The sequence below is a fragment of the Monopterus albus genome, unplaced genomic scaffold, assembly GCF_001952655.1.
Source record: "Monopterus albus unplaced genomic scaffold, M_albus_1.0 scaffold95.1, whole genome shotgun sequence".
In the NCBI taxonomy this organism is placed as follows: domain Eukaryota; kingdom Metazoa; phylum Chordata; class Actinopteri; order Synbranchiformes; family Synbranchidae; genus Monopterus; species Monopterus albus.
In genome coordinates, this window is record NW_018127975.1 from 446,869 (window position 1) to 468,799 (window position 21,931).

Consider the following 21,931-nt stretch of genomic DNA (forward strand, 5'->3'; position numbering starts at 1 on the left):
ATAATGAACCTTTCTATCTGCTTACGACTATGTTAGAGTGCCACAGCCATTAATTAAACATTTAAATACTGGGGGACATAAAGTGTTACCATAAGATGACTTCTGAAAAACTGAGAGGGTGGAAGGCAGAAGGGACAAAAGAGTTGGAATTACAAGTACCTTTACAGTCAGGCAGAGCATAACAATGTCCTACAGGTTTCCCAAGAAGAAGAACAACAGCACCGGGTATTTCAGTAAATACCCACAAACAACATCTGTTTACACTGAAATGATAAAAACCATGCAGCTGTAAACATTATACCAGCTACATTTACTGTTACAAAAATGAGCTATACTCAGGTGTATACTTATGTTGACGGGGATGAGAAGTATGGCACACAGTACTACTATACAGTACCTATAGAGTACAGAGCTTGGGGCAGGCCACATCATTTGTGCCCAGATTGCACATGTACTGGTCCGACAAGAAAAATACAAATGAAAGAAATCAGTTTCTCAATAGATAGTCTTTGAAATCATGGCAGACTGTGCCAGATGCATGGCAGTGACAAAGAGAAATGGTTGTCACAAGTCTGAAACAAACAAGACAACATGACAGACATACATAGCAATGTTGCTGCTAATTGGCATACAGCCTAATATGACCTTCCTGTAGCTGTGTGTTTAATGATGGTTTAGCTCAAATTTAAACTCCTTCTTCATGAAGTGTTTATGTTATTCTGGCTCCCTCCTGTAGGGTGAAACATTTCACAGAATGGCTGTTCTGTGTTGTAGCTATTTGTGCTTATTAAGATGCAGACTGTTAAGAGACGAGCATCCTCTTTAAACAGAACAGCTGTTGTATAATTCTCCACCTCAGTAATTTGAGGATTTCCATATAGTCTCCCAGGAGATGAGGACATTCTGTATGCAATCATAGCTGCAGCAGGCACAAGGCAATTACAACAAAAATACTGAGTGCATTTAAAAAAAAAAATCTAATTCCCTTAATCTTGTCTCAACCTGTGGTTGTTTACAGTTGTTTTGTTTGTCTTAGGAGTTACTTTAGTGAGTACACACACAGGTAGTGTGCCCTGTATTTACCCTCCGATATCTTGTATTTGTAGCGATAAGAGGACAAATACAGTATCCTAGATTCACAGCATGGGCAGATCCAGAGGGTGGCCACTGGTGGCCCCAGCCCATCCCAGAATCTGGTTGGCCACCCCTGGTCCCACCTCCACAAAGTCAAAATGTAGTGCTCGTCAGTGTTAATGAGTGAAAAATGAAAAACAGTGACAAATTGTTGCTTTAAATACAACTAACATTTTCCTGGTACAGCATTGTCTTTGCATTCACTTCTCTGATTGTGTTGTTGTCGTATACTTGGCATGATTCACCTCAGTAGGGAGGCACAACTGTGCAGCAGTGATGTCTCTGGCTAGGAATAGAGAAAGCACTATGTTTACACAGAGTAAACTGTTTGATTCTTAATAATGTATGATTTACTACAGGGAGGCGACAGTGGTGCGGTGGGTAGAGCAGTCGTCTCCCAACCAGAAGGTTGAAGGTTTAAATCTCGGTGCCTGCAGTTCATGTGTTCGGTTGAGGTGGCGCCACAGATGGCTGCCATTGTTTCTGTTCTGGAAACAAATTCCTTGTGTAACATACTTGGCCAATAAAGGTGATTATCCTTATTATTTTTCTCCCTGCTGTACTAAACCCCACCCCATTCGGCTATTTTCAGGCCCTGTGTTTATTTTTTGGCTCCCTGTGGAGGTACAGCCCAGGATAGGAACAGTTCTGTTAGACCCAGGAGGCTGTGTTCTGTAGCACAGAAAGAGTGCGAGGCAAAGCCAGGTTTAACATTGGTTTGGCATGTCAGAGATGGAGAGCATTAAAAACATCCAAAAGACTAAAATTTTACGAAGATGTGGCTTTCTCCCTGCTAGACGTGTAAGTCCTGTAGGTGGCTAATGTGTATATGTTGCTAAAGCTAACTTTAGCTTTCAAATTTTGTATTGAACTATTCTGGTTGTAATTTGGATTCATTCCAACTGACTGCAGCATCAGTCCAATCAATGGAAACCAGAGCATTTTCCTGACAGACAGAATGTTAAATAAATAAAAATAAAAATCTTACAGGTACTGACTTCAGGAGAGTGCGCATGTAGCACAGTGCTTGGCTTCCAGCTTGATAACACTAATCCAAAGGCGGTGGGTATTGTCTGTCTCTTGCTGCTTCTTGCCTCACACCCCTGCAGGGTTCTCAGATCCACACTGGCTTTCCCAGTCTCACACACATGCACACAAACATTCACAATATGCTATAAATATTCAGGCCAGGATCGTCGGTATGTGCAGCACAAAGTACGCCGGGGACATAATGCACACACTGTGCTCATTTCAACCCTGCTACAGAGCTCACTGTCAGCACTTTTCTGTGGAGGGAAAAACTCGCACATCTGCTTATCCGATGCTGTTCATTTACTGTACGCAGACTTGTCCATAAATGCGCTCTCTACGGAGCCCAGACTCAAGTGGCCCCTTCACTGTTGTCACCTTGCACAGTCCTCATTAGATGTGTTAGCTGCTGCCTTAAAAGCTGAGCTTCAGGTGTGTTTATGTTTGTTTGGACAGCACATGTGCAACAAAGTGAGTCGCATTAAATCATGAGAGATTGTCGCTGTGAATTACAGATAGGGCACAAATGGAGGCAGTGGTCACAAGAGCTGTAGATGACCTGCCTGAATGAGACCAGCTCAGGTTCACCTTTCTTGTTATTATTGTTTTCAGGCTTTCCCTGAATAAGAAGTTATCTCTTTTCCAAATGTTCTCTTTTGTATTTGAGTTACATAACCCACATGCAGTATGCTGTACAGTATGTAGCATGATATGAAACAGCAGAAACAGCTGGGTTAGAGCCAATTCCTTTCATGCCAGCACCCAAATAATTTATAAGCTTAGATGTTTTTCTTTTCTGTGACACTGACAAAAAGAGAAAGCAGCTCTTATTTAAGCTTTTAGCTTAGATATGTTGATATGTCTCAATGACTGCATGGGTCAATCCCAATAAAGAGTAGTATATTTTTAGCCATGTCTCTAGGGGGTGGCAAAGGTGGTTGGTCTGTTGGATTGCATGAAACTGTGTGGAGACATTCATGGTCCCCAGAGTCATAATAATAATACTTACAAAATAATATAAATGACATGAATAATAATATTAATAGTAATAACAATTATGTAGACTTTGTGTTATTGTAATGCTTCATGGCGGTGGATCTCAGCATTTCTTGTCAGCCTTATCAGATGAAATCCAGTAGTTGAACCAGATGTTACATGTTACACTGCTATGCATAAAGTAAATATTGTGACAATAATAATTTCATTAGAATCTGGTTTGGAAATGGTGTTTCTTGAGGCTTCAATGATACAAATGCATAGTTTTAATTTATCACACTTTGTTATTTACTTCATATATATAGATTTTAACTGTGTTCGTGGTACATTAAGCACAGTTTCATAATTTGAGTCAACAAAAGCACAAAGCTGTTTACCCAAAATGAAAACTGTCATTATCTTCTCATCCCTGTCAGTCACATCATACCACCTCCAAACCAACCTCCTCTATCTCATGCCCCCGCAGACATTTCTCACACATGCACTTAATGAAACTTCTAGCAGATGTAGATGTCTGCCAGTTGTGCTGTCAAGCATGAAAGTCACCACATTGTTTTCCTTGATAATGGTAGCTGGTGACACTATATCCCCCAATTTACAAATTAAATTACAAACTAGAACTGACTTTGCACAACTGGCCCAATGTAATTGTATGTTGGATATTTGATTATAAGCATAAAAATCAGTGAGGCGTTAGCTGGGTACTAATGTCCTGCAACAACTTTAAAATTACCAAGGAGTATGGATTCAGAAGAGCGTAATGCGAAAAACAATAAAGGGGTTGTTGAAATGTTTTTAACCATTATTTTATTTTAAGCTCACTTGTTGTGTTGCAAGTGCGCGAGACAACAAGCAAAATGTACTGCCTTCTCATTTGAAATGGTAAAATGATCCAATATATTTTTTTTTAAAAAGGCAGCAATTGCAGAAAATGTTACAAAAAAACTGAATTCTCACCAGAATCTGCACCTTGGCTCAGCTTTACTTTTATAGTGAGTTTCAAGCAACTATACTGTTTTGGTTCACTGCCACTGCCCTCATGGCAGCAGGCAGGCAGCTGTTTTCAGTAAAAAATAAATAAATAAGGAGCCCTAAAATACCTGTGTACTACCTGCTCAGCACACAGACACAGTTAGAGACTAGCTGGTGAACAGAGTGAAGCGCTTATCAGCTAAAGAGCCAGAAATGTCCCCCAGGAGTTGGTAGAGACTTGAAAGAGAGCAAAAAGACCATTAACATTGGCCTTATATTCACCAGGTGGCCAGAATTGTGACTCAAAATGAATGAAAATGTTGCTTTATAACTGCTGGATGTGTAAATAAGCAACTGTTTGCTAACAGGTTCATTGTATCAATTTGAATGGTTGATATGATGCAGCTTGTTTCTGTAATTGCAGGTTCTCATATGGAGGTTTTTCAAGTTGCCTCCTCAGACGATTTCTTGGATTAATTAAAGCGATGACTTCTTTACAAGGTTCAATAGTCAGTTCTTCATTTCTGATTCCAGGTCAGAACCTGATCAGCTCTAAATCTGTTTGCTTCTCTGAGCACAAAGGGCAGCACTGCGAGTCCAGGTTGCTAAATGAAACTGTGGTGGATAAAAATTGGTAAAAACTTTCAAGCAAGATTTAATTGTATTTTGTCAATACACCAGTAACAAGTGATTAGTCTGAAAATGGCTGCTGACCACTTTGATTTATCAAGCTTGGCCAACAGCCTGTCGATATTTCTGTTAAAAATGTGTACTTTTGCATTAAACGGTGAGATATTTTGGTGATTTTTGGTGTGGTTTTGCTTGGTTCAGGATATTACAGCAGAAGACGAGTAGTGATGTCTCAAACTTCAGTGGCCACCGTTTGCCATTTGCACCCAGCAAAAATGGCTTCCCCCTATTTTTCTCCCAACTTTATTGTTGTAATCTTTATCATTTTTGTCACTGCCCACCCTCTGTCTGCTTGGGGAGATTAAACTACCACATGCCTCCTCCCATATGGAGCTGCCAGCCCTGCCTACATGAATTGCCAACAGTGATTAGTGTATATAGCCATGCATGGCTAACTGAGGGAGTGGAAGCCATGTTCATCCACATCTGACAACTTCTACAGTGACTACAAAAACAAACCATATGTATGCACAGCATTATAAATCTGAACTAAAGTGTGCATGTATATTTCTATATCACTGCAAGCACGTACCTTGTTCTGAACTTGCAGAGTTTTATGTACATAGGGCTGCAACTATCAGTTTCTGAAATATCCAACAGTAGTAAACAATGACACTATTAAATGTCTTGGTTTGTTCTACAAACAGTCCAAAACTCCAAAATATTCAGTTTACAATGATATAGAATGGCAAATCATCACATTTGAAAGGTGGACACTGGAGAATATTTGGCATTCTTTCACTAATTTTGATGGAGAAATGTATTTACAACAAAATGTATGAAATGTAAATTGTAAAGAAAAATGGAAAAAAAAAATTGTGACGTGTCACAAACTTTGATAACCATAGCAGCATCAACCTAGTACTGATATTTGTCAACTGAGAACCAGTGCAAATTTTTGCCTAAACATTATTTTTTTAACCAACCTCCCAGCTGTCTTTGCATGAGTGAAGGTGTGGCCCTGTGAGACCAGAGGTCATGCACACTTTGAGGCATGCAGCAGTTCAATTCAGCAAACAAGCAAACTGGTTGAGAAGGACATTTCAGTCCTTGGCCTGAGCCTCTGTAGACCTGCAGCTTCAAACATTGCACGACATTCCACTGACTTCCACATAATTTCCAAAGATCAACAAAAACAAGCACTAACAACTGTTTTTCCCACAATGCTAGTTGTCCAGTATGTTCAGAAACAACAGATGAAACCATCATGTGAGTTAAAGCAACAAATTGAATGATCCAAAGTAAACTCAGCCTCTGAAGCTGCGTTTGTACTGGTGTTAAATCTGACATGTATACAAAGCAGGAGAAGCTGGAAATCAATGACAACCAACTTTCATGCAGTTACCATGGCACTGTAGCTGTGTTTTGGTTTTGCAGTGTCAGTGAGCTGAGTCTTCCAGTGGCTGGACCACAGTACTGTGTCTTGTCAAACTGCTGAATTAATTTGTCTGTCACAACTCCCAAAGCGTCTCCTGTCTGCCCTAAATTATGCCTCTCTCAGAAATCTTTATTTGCTTTCTTTCACGAGAAAATCATAATGAGCAATGTCACTTTGAAGTCTCAACTTAAGCTAATAGTAGGTTTCTCTTTCTGCCCCTTCATTTGCTGGGAATGGAAAATGTAGAATTTGCATCTTGGAAATCCAATTAAGCATACAGTCTGACTTTTTTTAAACAGCTTGATAGGAAACATCACAGCCCTTTTTTTTTCTAGCAAAAGTCATTGCCCTCACACAAATCCTCCACACAAGTGCAAGCTCTTTTCCAGATGGCCAGTTTCTTACGTTCTCCTCTCCAACTGGCTGCTGTTGCACTTGTAGTTTAGTTCTTTCTAAATAGGCAATTGTGGTCATGCATCAGACACATCCTTTCACTCTTGGCGCTGAGTTGCTGCAGAAAAAAGGACGTCTCTTGTTTCCTCCGAGTTTTAGAACATATGTGCAAAGACTACCTTCAAGTATGACGGTAACCTATGTGTGAAGCTGGAACCTGACATATTTTAGTTATTAAAAACCTGTAAAACAGCCCAGTATGAACATAAGTGCAGTGAATCACACACTGGCTCTGATCACCTCTTTGGATCGACTCATCACCTCAACACTGCACTTGGCAATTTGCAAGGATGAATAATGAAGCAATAATCTACAACAGGACACAGTACAGTGATATTAACTCTATCTTACAGAGTAGTTTTTGGAAGTAAAACTATCTGGTAGAAGAGGATTTTATCCATCTGTAACTGATTAGAACAGTGTTTTTAAACCTTTTTTGGCTTGTGACCTTTTACGTTAAGCAACGTCTTCTTGTGACCTCTCACAGTTGTGAGCAGTTTTCTGCCAAACATTGTCTCATGTGAAAGATGAGGTACAAGTATCTAATGTGTCTCCAAATTATTGACTTTCTATCACAATAGTCAGAGAAAAGGAGCATATCCTCCAAATTTAGAAGTTGGATGTAGGCAGTGTTTGGTATTTTGATTGAAAAATGACAAAGAAAGTAATTGAGTATTAAAATAGTTAAATTGGTTCTAAAAGTTCTTAAAGCACTGCAGTTAAACTTTGCACAAGCCCGGAAGTGTAGTGTTCAAACTCCAGCTGGATCCGACACAGTTCAGATTGTACAGTGTTTTTCCCCTTATCATTACACAAAGTGGACATTGTGCTCCAGCTGTCTAGCCTAAAGTTTAACCTACGGGTCCGAACCCGACCCAGACCTGAAAATAATTTTTACATTTCTGTCCGAAACCAGCCCGAACCCTCGATTCATGATGGGTCCCTTCAAGCTTGGTTTGGGTCTCCACACGCTTATGTATAAGTAAAAGTAAAAGCTTCTCATTACCTCACACATAGGAAAATATTCTAAATCAGTTTCATACATAAGGTTCTCTCCAGGCACTCCTGTTTCCTCCGACAGTCCAAAGACATGCAGCTTAGGCCGACTGGTGACTCTAAAGTGCCCGTAGGTGTCAGTGGGAGTGTGTGTGGTTGTTTGTCTACATGTCTTCCCTGTGATAGACTGGAGACCTGTCCAGGGTGGACCCCGCCTCTTACCCAATGTCAGATTTCCAGCACAGGTCTGGTGCTCTGTATTGGCTGGTATCCTGAGTTTGGACTTTGAAATATAGGAGAAACACTGCACCAGTGCATCCTTAAAAGATTTTTCTTTAATTTAGTTTTTTAACAATTTAATACTATAGTATTGTTTGCCTAAAACTGATCCATGCACTCCATGTCAGCAATGGAGCACTTATTATAATAATGATGTTGTGCTTGTTCTTAATCTGTTCACTGCACTGAACAAATATTTCTACACATTTTTGGTAACAGTAATACTCTGCTGTTGCTTTCTCTTACAGTACCACCGTAACTGACACATCAGTTAAACCATGTGGTTTTTGAGAGAAAAATCTCAAGCTGCTCTGGATGAAGATTTTCTCCCACTTTACAGGCTGTTCAGATGTGTGATTAAGTGACAAGCTAATTTTTTACTTATTTATTTTTACTGACAAGATTAGCTCAGGATAATCTGTTGTAGCTGTAAACAGGTACTGCACTGTGTGAGCAGAGGAGAGTCAGTCAGTCGTCCCCCAGTTTTTCTATCACACTCTTTTTTTTTTCAGTGTCAGCCCACTTATGGCTTCGTCACAGAATCCTTTCATGGTTTTCAGAAAGTGTTTTTCCTGCTTTTCCTGCACAGAGCACATACTGTATTTATACTGAGGACATTTCATGAAGGTGGGGGAGATATAGCTCCTCACAAACACTGCAGTCTTTTTGAAATGTTCTCCTGCTCATTTCAGAAAGCGTTCCTGATTTGAATGTACAGGTTTATTTTCTTCACAACTCCTCCTACCTCTTTTGCTCCCTCTGTCTCACACTGTACTGTAGACTCTGTGATTGCTACCCTTCCCTGACGACACTCTGACTGCCTGAGATAATACCCTGCATCAACATTTGGCCAGACGACTATAATGGACTATAATAGTACAAATACAGTCAGTTTTTGCAAGAATAAACAATCCTCTGAAACTTTGCTCACACTGCTGTTAAGGCAAGCTAAAATCAAAGGGGAAAACAATGGTTTCTTAATTTTTAAAAAGGAATTTGCTTTCCTCAATTAAAAAAAAAAAAATTCTCTGAGCCATTTTAAACTCATTTACATTCTGTATTTACCTCACCATACAATAGTTTTCATTGTTGGTAGCAGAGTGCACCTTTCTTGCACAGGATTCAAGCTGTATTCACATGCATGCACATAGTCCAGCATTAGTGTTTTATTTTGTCTCAGTTATATGAGCCTGGCTGCATACACTGGTATCAGGACATTTCCTCTTCACATTAAAAGTTTTCAACCGGTGAACTCAACAAGTTTGTCACAGAGGTTAACATTGACCATAACTGTTTATCAAAAATGCACCAACAAATGTGTCAGAAGAAAGTCTGTTGAAGATTGCAGGGAGAAGTGGGGCAAGAAGCAGCAGTCACAGTGAGATGTTAGGTGAGGAGCTGCAGGTGACAGGCTGCTCACCTCCAACAGGAAGGTAACAACTTTGTGTGGAAAACTAGAAAAAGACAGTTTATGATTGACGTCTTTATTAAAATAATGTGAGTTTGCTCAACTGCACTGTAAACCGATACATCCGATTCTTTTTTGTTGTGTTTCGGGCAAAGTAGCTGTTGCACGTGTAGCATGGAACGTTCACTGTTAACACTGTAAACGTGAGTGTTGCCAAATCAACACAGACTGAAATCTTAAGGATTATAACTTTAAGCTGTGGGTAAAGGGCAGACACTTCATTTATTTCATAGCTGCATGATGAATTAACGTTAATGAATGTGGAGCAAATATTATGTGCTTCTTCTTGTGTCCACATATAACAATGTGTAATACTTTCAAATTCAGGAATTTTTACAAATATTTGATTATGTGTGGGGGGAAAAAAACAACATCACTCTGGTTTATGCAGTCACAGCGGTCAGCTCTTCTGTTTGTACTTCAGGTTATCTACTGTACGTGCACTGTTTGTTGTATGTACCGACTGGGTAGCAGAGAAGAAATGTGATGGGTTTCTTTTGCTCTGAAAGCAGATGGGGTAGAACTACTTGGTGTCTGGTCAGAGCAGCTCATTTAAACATCTGGACTTCATTAACATGAGAGAAAAGGTGAAAAAGGCAGGAGGAAAAGACAGTTGTGCAAACAGCTGATGAGTATGACTCTGCTCAAATATGGCTTGAGGTTAATTGCAGTGGTATAAAAGTAAGTGTGATTAGAAGTTTGATTATGGGTTGACCGCAAGCACTGCTATTAAACCTCAGTCTGGACTTGAAGCATCCTGTTTTACCCCTCTGTCTTTTTTCCTGTTTTTTTTTTTATGAAATTTAGATATGTGGGAATATATCAAAGTGTCAAATATTCAGAGGGACTTGCTTGAATGTGATTATGCAGGAATGTGGAATTTAATTTGTGAAGCATTGGAAAATCATCAATACCTCCTTGGACCATGATTTCGGGACAACATGCATCTGTGCTGTATGTTTTATGTCAAAACATCCTCATTGTTTTCTACATCCCTTTCATATTTTCCAGTGTCAACACATGCCAGCTGTTTAGAAAAGCAGCAGTTTTGCTCAGGCACTACCTGGCCACTGTATCTCGAGTACTTCCTCTGTCTGTAACAGGGCTTTCACAACAAAAGTGCAAATTCAACATTAACAGAAAAATAACTTTGCTTGTGAAAGAGAAGCTGTGTCAAAGCTGTGCATGCTACACTGCTTTTCCAGTTTTGTTTTGTTTTGTGTTTAACCCCAATGCACTGCACCGACACCTGCATAACCCGTGTCTCAAATGAGTTCTGATGTTGACAATCCAACATGCACTGGAAACAAGTCTGACTTACTGCCGGCAATGCGAACCAAGCTCCTGCTCCAGTCGTACAGGGACCGGACGGCCCTTAGCAAAGGAATGCCTTCTCCAGATCCACGCAGCACATGTGGACTGGTTGGGCAAACTCCCATGAACCCTCCGCCACCCTGAAGAGGGTATAGAGCTGGTCCAGTGTTCCACGGCCAGGACGAAAACCGCATTGTTCCTCCTGGATCCGAGGTTCGACTATCGGTCGAATTCTCCTCTCCAGTACCCTGGCATAGACTTTCCCGGGGAGTCTGAGGAGTGTGATCCCCCTATAGTTGGAACACACCCTCCGGTCCCCCTTCTTAAAAAGAGGGACCACCACCCTGACCTGCCAATTAAGATTCTTAACAGAACACAAGGGTTAAGAGGCACTGTCCCCAACCGCTACCCAATGTTGCAGAGGCATGTCAGCCAAGACAACCCCACAACATCCAAAGACTTAAGGTACTCAGGGTGGATCTCATCCACCCCCGGTGCCTTGCCACTGAGAAGCTTCTTAACTACCTCGGTGACTTCAGCTTGGGTGATGGACGAGTCCACCTCCGAGCCCATTCAAGGTCAACAACTGCCCACCTCCACTGTAAACAATTTTGGCAGGGCACTGCTTCCCCTTCCTGAGGCGCCAGACAGTTTGCCAGAATTTCTCCGAGGCCGACTGATAGTCCCACTCCATGGCCTCATTGAACTCCTCCCAGACCCGAGTTTTTGCCTCCACAACCACCCAGTCTGCAGTCCACTTGGCCTGCCAGTACCCATTACCTGCCTCAGGAGTCCCATGAGCCAACCAGGCTTGAAAAGACTCCTTCAGCTTGACGGCATCCCTTACTTCCGGTGTCCACCACCGGGTTCGGTGATTTCTGCCAACACAGGGAAATATGGTCCACTCGGACTCGATATCTCCAGCCTCCCTCGGGATCTGGTCAAAGCTCTGCCGGAGGCGGGAGTTGAAGATCTCTCTGACAGGGGATTCTGCTAAACGTTCCCAACAGACCCTCACAATACGTTTGGGTCTGCCGAGTCTGTCCAGCTTCCTCCCCCGCCATCAGATCCAGCTCACCACCAGGTGGTGATCAGTTGACAGCTCCACCCCTCTCTTCACCGAGTGTCCATGACATATGGCAGGAGGTCAGATGAAACAACCACAAAGTCAATCACTGACCTCCAGCCTAGGGTGTCCTGGTGCCACATGCACTGGTGGACACCCTTATGCTTGAACATGGTGTTCGTTATGGACAAACTGTGACTAGCACAGAAGTTCAATAACAAAACACCACTCGGGTTCAGATTGGGGGGCGTTCCTCCCAATCACACCCCTCCAGGTATCACTGTCATCACCCACGTGAGTGTTGAAGTCCCCCGGTAGAACAACGGAGTCCCCAGTCAGAGCACTTTCCAGCACCCCTCCCAGAGACTCCAAGAAGACCAGGTACTCTGCACTGCCGTTCGGCGCATAGGCACAAATGACAGTGAGAGACCTATCCCTGACCCGAAGGCGCAGGGAAACGACCCTCTCGTTCACTGGGGTAAACTCCAACACATGGCAGCTAAGCTGGGGGGCTATAAGCAAGCCCACACCAGCCCACCGTCTCTCACCATGGGCAATTCCAGAGTAGTGAAGAGTCCATCCTCTTTCGAGGAGTATGGTTTCAGAGCCCAAGCTGTGCGTGGAGGCGAGCCCGACTATCTCTAGCGGTACCTCTCAACCTCCCGCACAAGCTCGGGCTCTTTTCCCACCAGAGAGGTGACATTCCATGTCCCCAGGGCTAATCTTCATGTCCAGAGATCGGGTGGTCGAGGCCCTTGCCTTCGAATGCTGCCCGATCCACTGTGCACCAGCCCCTTATGAATCTTCCTGCAGGTGATGGGCCCACAAGAGGACGTCCCCACGTCGCTCGCTCGGGCTAACCCAGCTGGGCCCCATAGGAAGAGGTCCGGCCAGCAGGTGCTCGCATTCGAGCCCCAACCCCGGGGCCTGGCTCCAGGGTGGGGCCCAGGTTGCGCTATAACAGGCAACGTCACGGTCCTTGCTCTTAGTTTTTTCATAAGGGGTTTAGTTTTGTTTTGTTTTGTGTTTAACCCCAATGCACTGCACCGACACCTGCATAACTCGTGTCTCAAATGAGTTCTGATGTTCACAAGTGATGGATAATTGTACTGTAAAGATAAATGATGGAAAAGATCATGTCATTTACGTTTAAATTCTAATCATGTCACTCTCCATTCAATTTAGAAAATATCAAAGAGGATGAGACTACCTGCAGAGAAAATTCATACTGTGATTATTTACAGTCAGTGTCATCTGTAGCTTCTTAGTTAGCTCCATAGTGGCTCATCATTCTGTCCACTGCCATGTGGAAAATTCCTTCCAGGGCGTGCCATGCTTGGCAAGTACAGTTGAAGTCAGCAGTTTACATACACTCAGGTTGAATTATTAAAACTGATTTTTTTTTTTTTAACCACTCCAGAGATGTCGTGTAAATAAACTCTCATTTTGGTAAGTCAGTTAGGAAAATCAAAAGAAATCAGACAAGACCTTAGAAAAAAAACATTTGTGGACCTCCACAAGTCAGATTCATCCTTGGGAGCAATTTCCAAATGCCTGATGGTATCACATTCATCTGTACAAACTATACCACGCAAGTATAAAGTATAAACACTGTGGGACAATGCATCCATCACACTGCTCAGGAATGAGACACGTTCTGTCTCCTAAAAATGAACATACTTTGGTCTGAACAGTGCAAATCAATCCCAGAACAGCAACAAAAGACGTTGTGAAGACACAGGAGGAAACAGGTACCAAAGTATCTGTATCCACAGAAAAATGAGTCCTACATCGACACAACCTGAAAGGCTGCTCGGCAAGGAAGAAGCCACTGCTCTGGTTTGTCATAAAAAATGCAGACTATGATTAGATTAGATTAGATTCACCTTCATTGTCATTACCCATGTACAAGTACAAGGCAACGAAATACAGTTTAGCATCTAAACAGAAGTGCAATAACAGCAGCTCAGAGAGTGCAGTATCTACAGTCAGTACTAATTCACCAATGGATACTGTATGTACAATTGATATTTACAGTAAGAATGGTTTGTAGCTGCACATGGGGACAAAGATCTTACTTTCTGGAGAAATATCCTCTGGTCTGATGAAACAGGCAAGCCAAAGAACCCCACCCCAACTGTGAAGCACAGGGGTAACGGCATCATGTTGTCTCTTTTGTTAATGTCCGTCGTCTCATCTTCTATATTATGTCCTTTGTCCTGTAAATGTGTTTTTTCTTGTTGCAATAAAGGGTAAAAAATAATGTTGCGCTGGTGCTTTGCTGCAGGAGGGACTGGGGCACTTCACAAAATAGATGGCGTCATGAGGAAGTATATATATATATATAGTATATATCCACATATACTGTATATGTGGATATACAGTATATCAGACAGGAAGTTAAAGCTTGGTCACAAATGGAACTTCCAAATGAACAATGAGCCCAAACAGACTTCCAAGTTGTGGCAAAATGGCTTAAGGACAACAAAGTCAAAGTATTGGAGCGGCCATCAAAGCAAGGAGCAAGGAGGCCTACAAAACTGACTCAGTTCCACCAGTTTTGTCTGGAGGAATGGGCTGAAATTCCGGCAACTTGTTAGAAGAAGCCTGTGGAAGGCATCCCAAAACATTTGACCCAAGTTAAAGAATTTAAAGGCAAAGCTACCAAATACTAACGAGTATATGTGAACTTCTGACCCACTGGGAATGTAATGAGAGAAATATAAGCTGAAATAAATCTGTTTCTCTTCTAGTGTTCTGACATTTCACATTCCTAAAATAAAGTAGTGATCCTAACTGACCTAAGACAGGGAATGTTGACAGGATTAAATGTCAAGAGCTGTGGAAAAACCACGTTTAATTGTATTTGGCTAAGGTGTATGTAAATGTCTGACTTCAACTGTATCTGTGTGCGTTCTTGTACCTGCTACACAGTGAGGATCAAAAAAGTTTTTGTTTTTGCTTTTTTTTTCCGCTACAGAGTGAGGACATTTTGGCCAGTTTCTGAAACACCTTTATGAGGGTTAAGACCATTTTAGGGTTCAGGTTAGAATCAGATTAAGGTTTAGGGGAGCGGTTATGGTTAGGCATTTAATTCCAATGGTTAGGGTAAGGGGCTAGGGAATGCATTATGTGAATGAGTATCCCCACAAATATAGAAGTACAAGCGTGTGTGTGCGCGCACTGCATATTAATCACATTGTGGAAACCTATTTACACACTCACATTGTGGGTCCTTAAGGTTGGGGTGATGTTAGGGTCGGACTTCATAAATGTGATCTGTAACTGGGTAGCTTTTCAGATAAACTGCTCCAATACATAAACACAGCTGGCGCTGATTCAGAGTTCTTGTTTTCTGCCTTTTAATCAAACCCCACTATGTGGAATTTAAGTCGACGGTAGGCAGGCTTGATGACATCAGCTATTTTCAACTTGACACTTTGAAAATCAAATTAGCATATACGTACTGGCAACAAAACCAACAGCAAACAACAAGTTGTTTCTTAGTGCTGTTGCAATCCTGTAGGTGGACATCCCTGACACTTATGTAATTACAAACTGTACAGTGCAAAAAAGGCTTAGATGTGCTACAGTATCAAGGTCTAAATGGGTTGTGTCCTTCTTTAGTAGATGAATGTATACAATTAACTTAAAAAAAAAAGCGGTGAAGGTCCAAATGGTTAGGAAAAGGCAGACCTGTTTCCTAGTGCAAATCTGAGCATCTTGACTGTCTACAAAGTCTATAACACCCCCTAAACAATATACATAAAATAGCATTGAACTAATAGTAAAAGGGCTAAATAATACAGCATGTAATTATAAACATACAGTAAAAACTCACCATAGAATCACAGAAAAAAACCTGAATACTGAAGTAGCTGTTATTTTTCTCGTGTACAATCTCCCTCTTCATGTGGCATCCACAGCTGAGTAGCTGCTGAAATGGTGTCGACCAAGAAGACAGGACAAGCACTGCATTTAAAGAGACGTGTAGCATTGAGTGTAATGCATAATTCAGCCCTGCACTGTGAATTAAACCCAGTGCCCCAGCTGTTACAGAGAGCCACTTAAAAAACAGCATGTAGCATGACAGCCAAGACCCTCAACTGTAACTGATATCACGAGGTCCCTTCTTTTGCTGTTTAACAGTTGAATTTCAGTCTAGAATATGCACTAGACTGAGTCTCATATGAAAATCACTCATATACTATATTTTTAAAGTGGTACTGTTTGCCAGTGCTCTGTTGGGAAAACTTTATGCTCCCAAACACACATTTTCCAAACTGAGAGTGAGACATGGAAAAAAGTAGAGAATTACAAAAAGCTTAAGTGTTCACATACTCATTTTTTTACACTCAAACATAAACACTCAGTCAAACACAAACACATGGTCACACAGATACACACACGCACACTTGAGGGAAGCGTTTTTCCACAGACAAATAGCCCCTATTAGAGATTCCAGTCCGTGTTGCCATGACAGTGGTTACATTTACCCCAAACAGTGGCTTTTTGGTGCCCTCCCCATCCTTCGGGAGAGCATTTTCAACATAATATTTGGGAATGCAACCATGGAACAGCATGACAAGCTGATCAAGTCTGACATACAGGGGAGCCTGGTGGGCACAGGGGGAGCGGTGTGATGATAACAGACAAGGATAAAAACAAAAAAGAAAAAAGCCTCTGCCAACACTGAACAATCTCAAACTGACAATGAAGATTTCTGAAGATTTTGTGGATCTGCATACATTACATTTGGATTTTAAATGAGGGTTTCTCTGTGTTAGTTTGACATAATTACACACCTCAGTGATCCACATCTCCACTGAAAGCTACTTAATTACTCTACACAACAAAAGAAAAGGAAATCCTGTCTGCACATCAAATTTAAAGCTACTCTCCTAAATTTCTTTTCAGACACTAGAGGGTCTAGTGAGACTCAAAATAAACACCATAAGCTGCTCTTAACTGCTCCTCATCCATCCCATCACATCATGTTTCCTAGCTATGCTGCAAACTACAATATATATGCCTGGTTGTGACAAACTCTACAAAAAGCGACCTCCAGTCCAAAGCTAGCGTTAGCTGCCCGATGACTAAATTACAATGACTAAAATCCAACAGAACGCTCAGGTTACTGCAAATGTGGCAATCTGGCAGGCACTGGTTCAGACATTTAGCAGATGAGAGCTCCTCCATGACTGGCTGTTTGAGATGACTACTCACGGTTCAAAAAATACTTCTTATAACCTTTGATAGGTGGCAGACATGGCTAATTTATGGGCCGTGCTTTGAAAACTGTTTAGAAAATATAATAGAAGTGCTGTAGGCTGTGGAGTGTCATAGAGGGGGTGTAGGATAGCGGACAGACATCACACCTTGTCCCATTTTTCATTGATCAGTCAGACATTGTGTAAAATCTTAGCTCATACTCCTTTAAGAAAATCTGCTCGGATTTTTACTTTTTAAATATATGCTGCTGATTTCAATGAACTAAGGCAAAAGATGGACAACACTGTATCTGATGCTGATGCAGAGAGCTCCTGCACAAAAATGGAACCTAATTAAATGCAATGTAATGTCATCTAACATCTTCTTGCACACTGGAAAGTCATTAGTGTAATTGTACTGTTTACTTCACAATCATTGAGATGGAGGATAAAATAATTACCTACATGAAACCTTTCCAGACTTGTAAACTCCTTTGCCATGATATTATAATCCATTGTCAGTGCATCTGGTAGGCATTTGTCCTCTTGGATCTATTACAGAAACTGAACTTTGTGGATTGCATTTTATCACTTCACCAGCACATGCACGCAGTGACCAATGCCGCTAGATAGCACACTGGCAAATGTTATATCTGGTAAAATGTAATGGCATCATTTAGAGGGTGTATTACCTACTGGTATACTGCGAGAAAAGTCTGGAAAATCTCCAGACATTTTCTTTCAAGTCAGGTTTTTTTACTGGAGAGAAAATGACAATTCAGTAAACAGGTTTTCGTCATTTGTGTTATTTTATAATAGCTCCATTTACTGCAGTGCATATTTTGTATTTTGTTTGCATTTGTAGACAATTGCACTATTTTAGATAGAGCAGCAGCCAGAACCAAGGTGGGGTCTTTTTGAAACTGTCCCTGGCACAGCAGGAAATGCTGCACCTATTTTTAGACACAAACATGCAGTTTTTCAGCTGGAACACATGGGAGGCTCCAATTAGCTCACAGGAAACCCACAGAGGCAAACACTGAGATAACTAATAATATGTCTTTCTCCACAAGCTAACACAATGCACCAGAAAGACAAAAAAAAACTCCTCCACATGTGTAGGAAGGTCTCAGTTTGGGAGAAGAATCTGACTCTGATTTTAGGATGTTTATGCAGAAAAACGGATATTTTTTATTTCTTTATGTTTGACAGTCACGTTCAGTATTGCATGCTATAACAGTATGCTGTGTGTGATTTACATGTAAGTTTTAGTGTGTATTTAAAAGACAGTCAGATCCTCTACTGTCCTTTTAAAGTGCACTTTTTGTACACTCACGCTTTTCTGATGCTCATACGAATCAATATACTGTATTTTGAATAGTAACTACAACTCAACCTAATGGATAAATGCATCAATACACTACATACATAAATACACTCACATTTGTCTCATTCATTATCTCATTCATCTTTACTTTCATTCACCCACTCAGTGAGTCTCATTCATTCATTCAGGCTTTTTGTCATTCATAAATTAGTCTACTGACTGATTCATTCACTCATCCCTTCATTCTTACCTGCTGATTATCCTGTTAACATTTATGCACTAGCCATTTGTTTAACAGCAAGTCTCTCATTCAATATAGAGCCCATGGCATGCTTTAGTGTTTTCTGACTTATCTACAATGTTACAATGATGAATTATCATTTAAATGTGACTGGAAGCTCAAGGAACGAGGTGTACCTATGTTGTTGTACTCCTATGCAGAAGCAATTCTGTTTATATAAGTCTAGAAGACTCTTGCTGGCAAGACTTTTATTTCCAACTATGTTGGAATCTTACGCAATAGTTTACAGCTTTCCTTGAATGGCCATATTCTCCTGGCTGTGCGCATTCATGCGAGCTTGCCTGACGTCCGCCGGTGCCATAAGGATTTTTTGACTGCACGTGGTTTTGTGGATTTAACAAGTTTTAAAAAGAACACACGTTGCATGTCTGTCAATGCCTTGTTTTTGTAACGTTACTGAAAGTTGTTGTAAGGCTGGAGAAATTACTATGTCTGCATTATGCCAGTTAAAATATGGGGTTTCTCAACTACCCGCTTTGTTTAGTGTTACACATCTCATTTCATTGGTACATATACAGTTGTTTACCTGTCTATGGAGGAGAAATGGAGGAGGCTTGAACATGTCAGGTAGGATTTGAGGTGCTGTCATTGTTGAAAACAGCTTATTTTTGTGTTTGTGTTGATGTATCTTCCTGACCAGCAACAGAAGTTGTGCATGTTCACAAACTATCCCCTTGTTTTCAGAAGGCCCTCCTTGTGATATCAGGCTTTATTGTTCCTTGATAACTACAAACTATTTAGAGTTATGATGGGTGGAAAGCTAACCTAAAGGTACCCAAGATTAAACATTTAATGGCTGGAAATGAGCATGCCATGGGCTCTTTAACAATTTTTTTATATACACACTCATTTATGCATTTTCTTCAGCTCTTTAATTCATCCATCCATTATTCACTGGCTGAGTACACCTTTCATTTCACTTGCTCCTTCATTATTTGTTCTCTTCCTTTCATACATCAACTCACGATTCATTCACCCTTTTATTCATTCTCAAATTCACATAGGTTTTGCATTGACACATTTGCATTCCCATATTCTTATTCTTACACATTTTCAATCATTTATTTATCATTTATTTGTTCATTTATTCATTCAGTAATTGATTGGCTGATTGAACTGTTATAGCTGACTTGCTGACTAATACACCAGACTGGGGCCTGTATTTGATTATTTAAATGTGTAAGAATGACAACAAACAATGCTCTGAAGTGCAAACCTATGACTAGAAATGTTCTCCTCTGACTTCAAGCAATAAGACGTTTTATCAAGCAGCTTCCTGCTACGTACAGCAAAGTGTGGGTCGCTGTATGATCAGAGAAGGAAGCCAGTCCTATACTGTAGGCTGTGTCCAGAATCACTCACTGCAATGTCTTTCATTTTGCAGCAGTGTCTGAATGCTGTCTGTAAGTAGCATACTACAGAGTACAGTTCTCTCATGAATTCCTCAATGCAGCACAAAAAGTAGTGTACTTTGTACATGACATGTATACTAGTTTTTCCCCACAATGCACAATGATGTTAAATTTAACAGCATTTAAAGTTTGATCAATATTTTTTCAGGCTAAATGTTTGAGAGTAAGAGTAAAAGTGAAGAAAGTGAAGAAACTTACTTTGCAGCTTGTTAAATGTGGGCCCAGAGTCATTCTCTTTGTCTCTGTAATTCTGCTGAACTGTGAAGGGAGTTTAGTGTTTGTTTAATCGACAGCGGTTAAAATACGAGATCAATTTTCTGGGCTCTCTGAACCTGTTTGAATGTTGCACTAAGACTACGACTGAATAAACAGCTATTTCAAACTTAGTTAGAATGACTTTGGCAGTAACACTTTGCAATAAGGGTACGAATCATATGCTTAACATTTTACTAATGCATGACTAATGGTGAGTTAATGCATGAATTACTGTATCATGAGTTCCTTTTACTTCACAAATGATCAAGTCAGTGTGGTTTTCTGTGTTTAGTTCAGACTTAATAGATCAACAATTAAGGAACATTAATTCACATTTACTTCATATATTTGATTGATGTGATCTAAGATGCATTAATGTACAAAGTAAATGTGAATTAATGTTCCTTAATTGTTGATCTATTAAGTCTGAACTAAACACAGAAAACCACACTGACTTGGTAAATGGTGAATAACAGGAGCTCGTGAGACATTTTGAAGTAATTCATGCATTAAATCATCATGAGTCATGCATTACTTATGCATTACTTAGTACCCTTATCATAAAGTGTTACCATTTTAGCCAAATCATTAGCCTCCGTTTCAGAATCTGCTTTGTGACCACACCGAACACAGATCAATACAGTCCCATTTAAACAAATAAAGGAAGTGAATTTGGTACAGTTTCAGTCACAAATGCTACCAGCTGATACAGCTAAGATTATTAACTAATAAGAATGATCTGGAGGAAAAAATTAAATTGAAGGTGTGACATTATCTGCCCTAATGACAGATTTACTTAAATGTGTCAGTCACAGTAAAGAGGCTATAAGAAGGTGGTTCATACTTTTTGCAATTGTGGACAATAAAATTCAATATTACTGTAAGTATAGAGGCTGTCCTGAGATATAGGATAATAACACCATGGGCTCATGGAGGCATCTGATTAATGTTAAAATGTGAGAGGAATGGCATAAAATCTGTTTATCTGCTTTGCTGTTGTCTAATATTTAAGCAAAGCAAAACATTTTGAGCCATTTTCTCTTTTTTGTACAACAGATAGCATGTGCAGAAGGTCTCTGGCCCACACAGAGATGCTGTAGCTGCAGGCAAAAATCAACAAATCAACCATTTGTTAAAAGTAAAAATAAAACAGAATTTTCCATCACTGCTGTGGTAGCAATTTAAATCTGCCAACTGCAGAGTCTAATGTCTAACAAAGAGGCAGAAAAGCATGACTGTATGAAACCAGGAGTTGGCTGGAGGGAGAAGGGATTTATTGTTAGTGGCCTGAAAAGTAAAACAAAAATCCTAAAAGAGGACGTTGTGGTTTCTCTGCATAATCAGACAGACGTCACTGAGAGTGTTCCAAAATAGCTGCATGGACCTGGCCCAAGGAAAATGAACCTTGAATATAAAGATGTTTTTCACCTTCTGAGGTATGAGCAAAGCTAAAACTGGTAACAGTTGTCCTGCTTGGAGAATTATTTTCACATTATGTTGTAATAACATGTCATGGCTTTCACAAAGTCAGCTACTAAATATAGAAAAACTTAACTCTTTAGAAAAATGGCACTAGCAGTTTTGTATTGGCATCCTGACATATCATTAACTGAAATAACATCCATGAGAGAATAATTAAACACAATGTAAG

At 40.5% G+C, this 21,931-nt stretch overlaps 1 protein-coding gene across 1 annotated transcript in view; it reads right to left on the reverse strand.

The window, feature by feature from the left end:
• The window catches only part of kcna4 (potassium voltage-gated channel, shaker-related subfamily, member 4), a 48,941-nt gene that overhangs the window by 4,297 nt on the left and 22,713 nt on the right, over window positions 1–21,931 (reverse strand). The gene's annotated exons all lie outside the window — the stretch shown is intronic.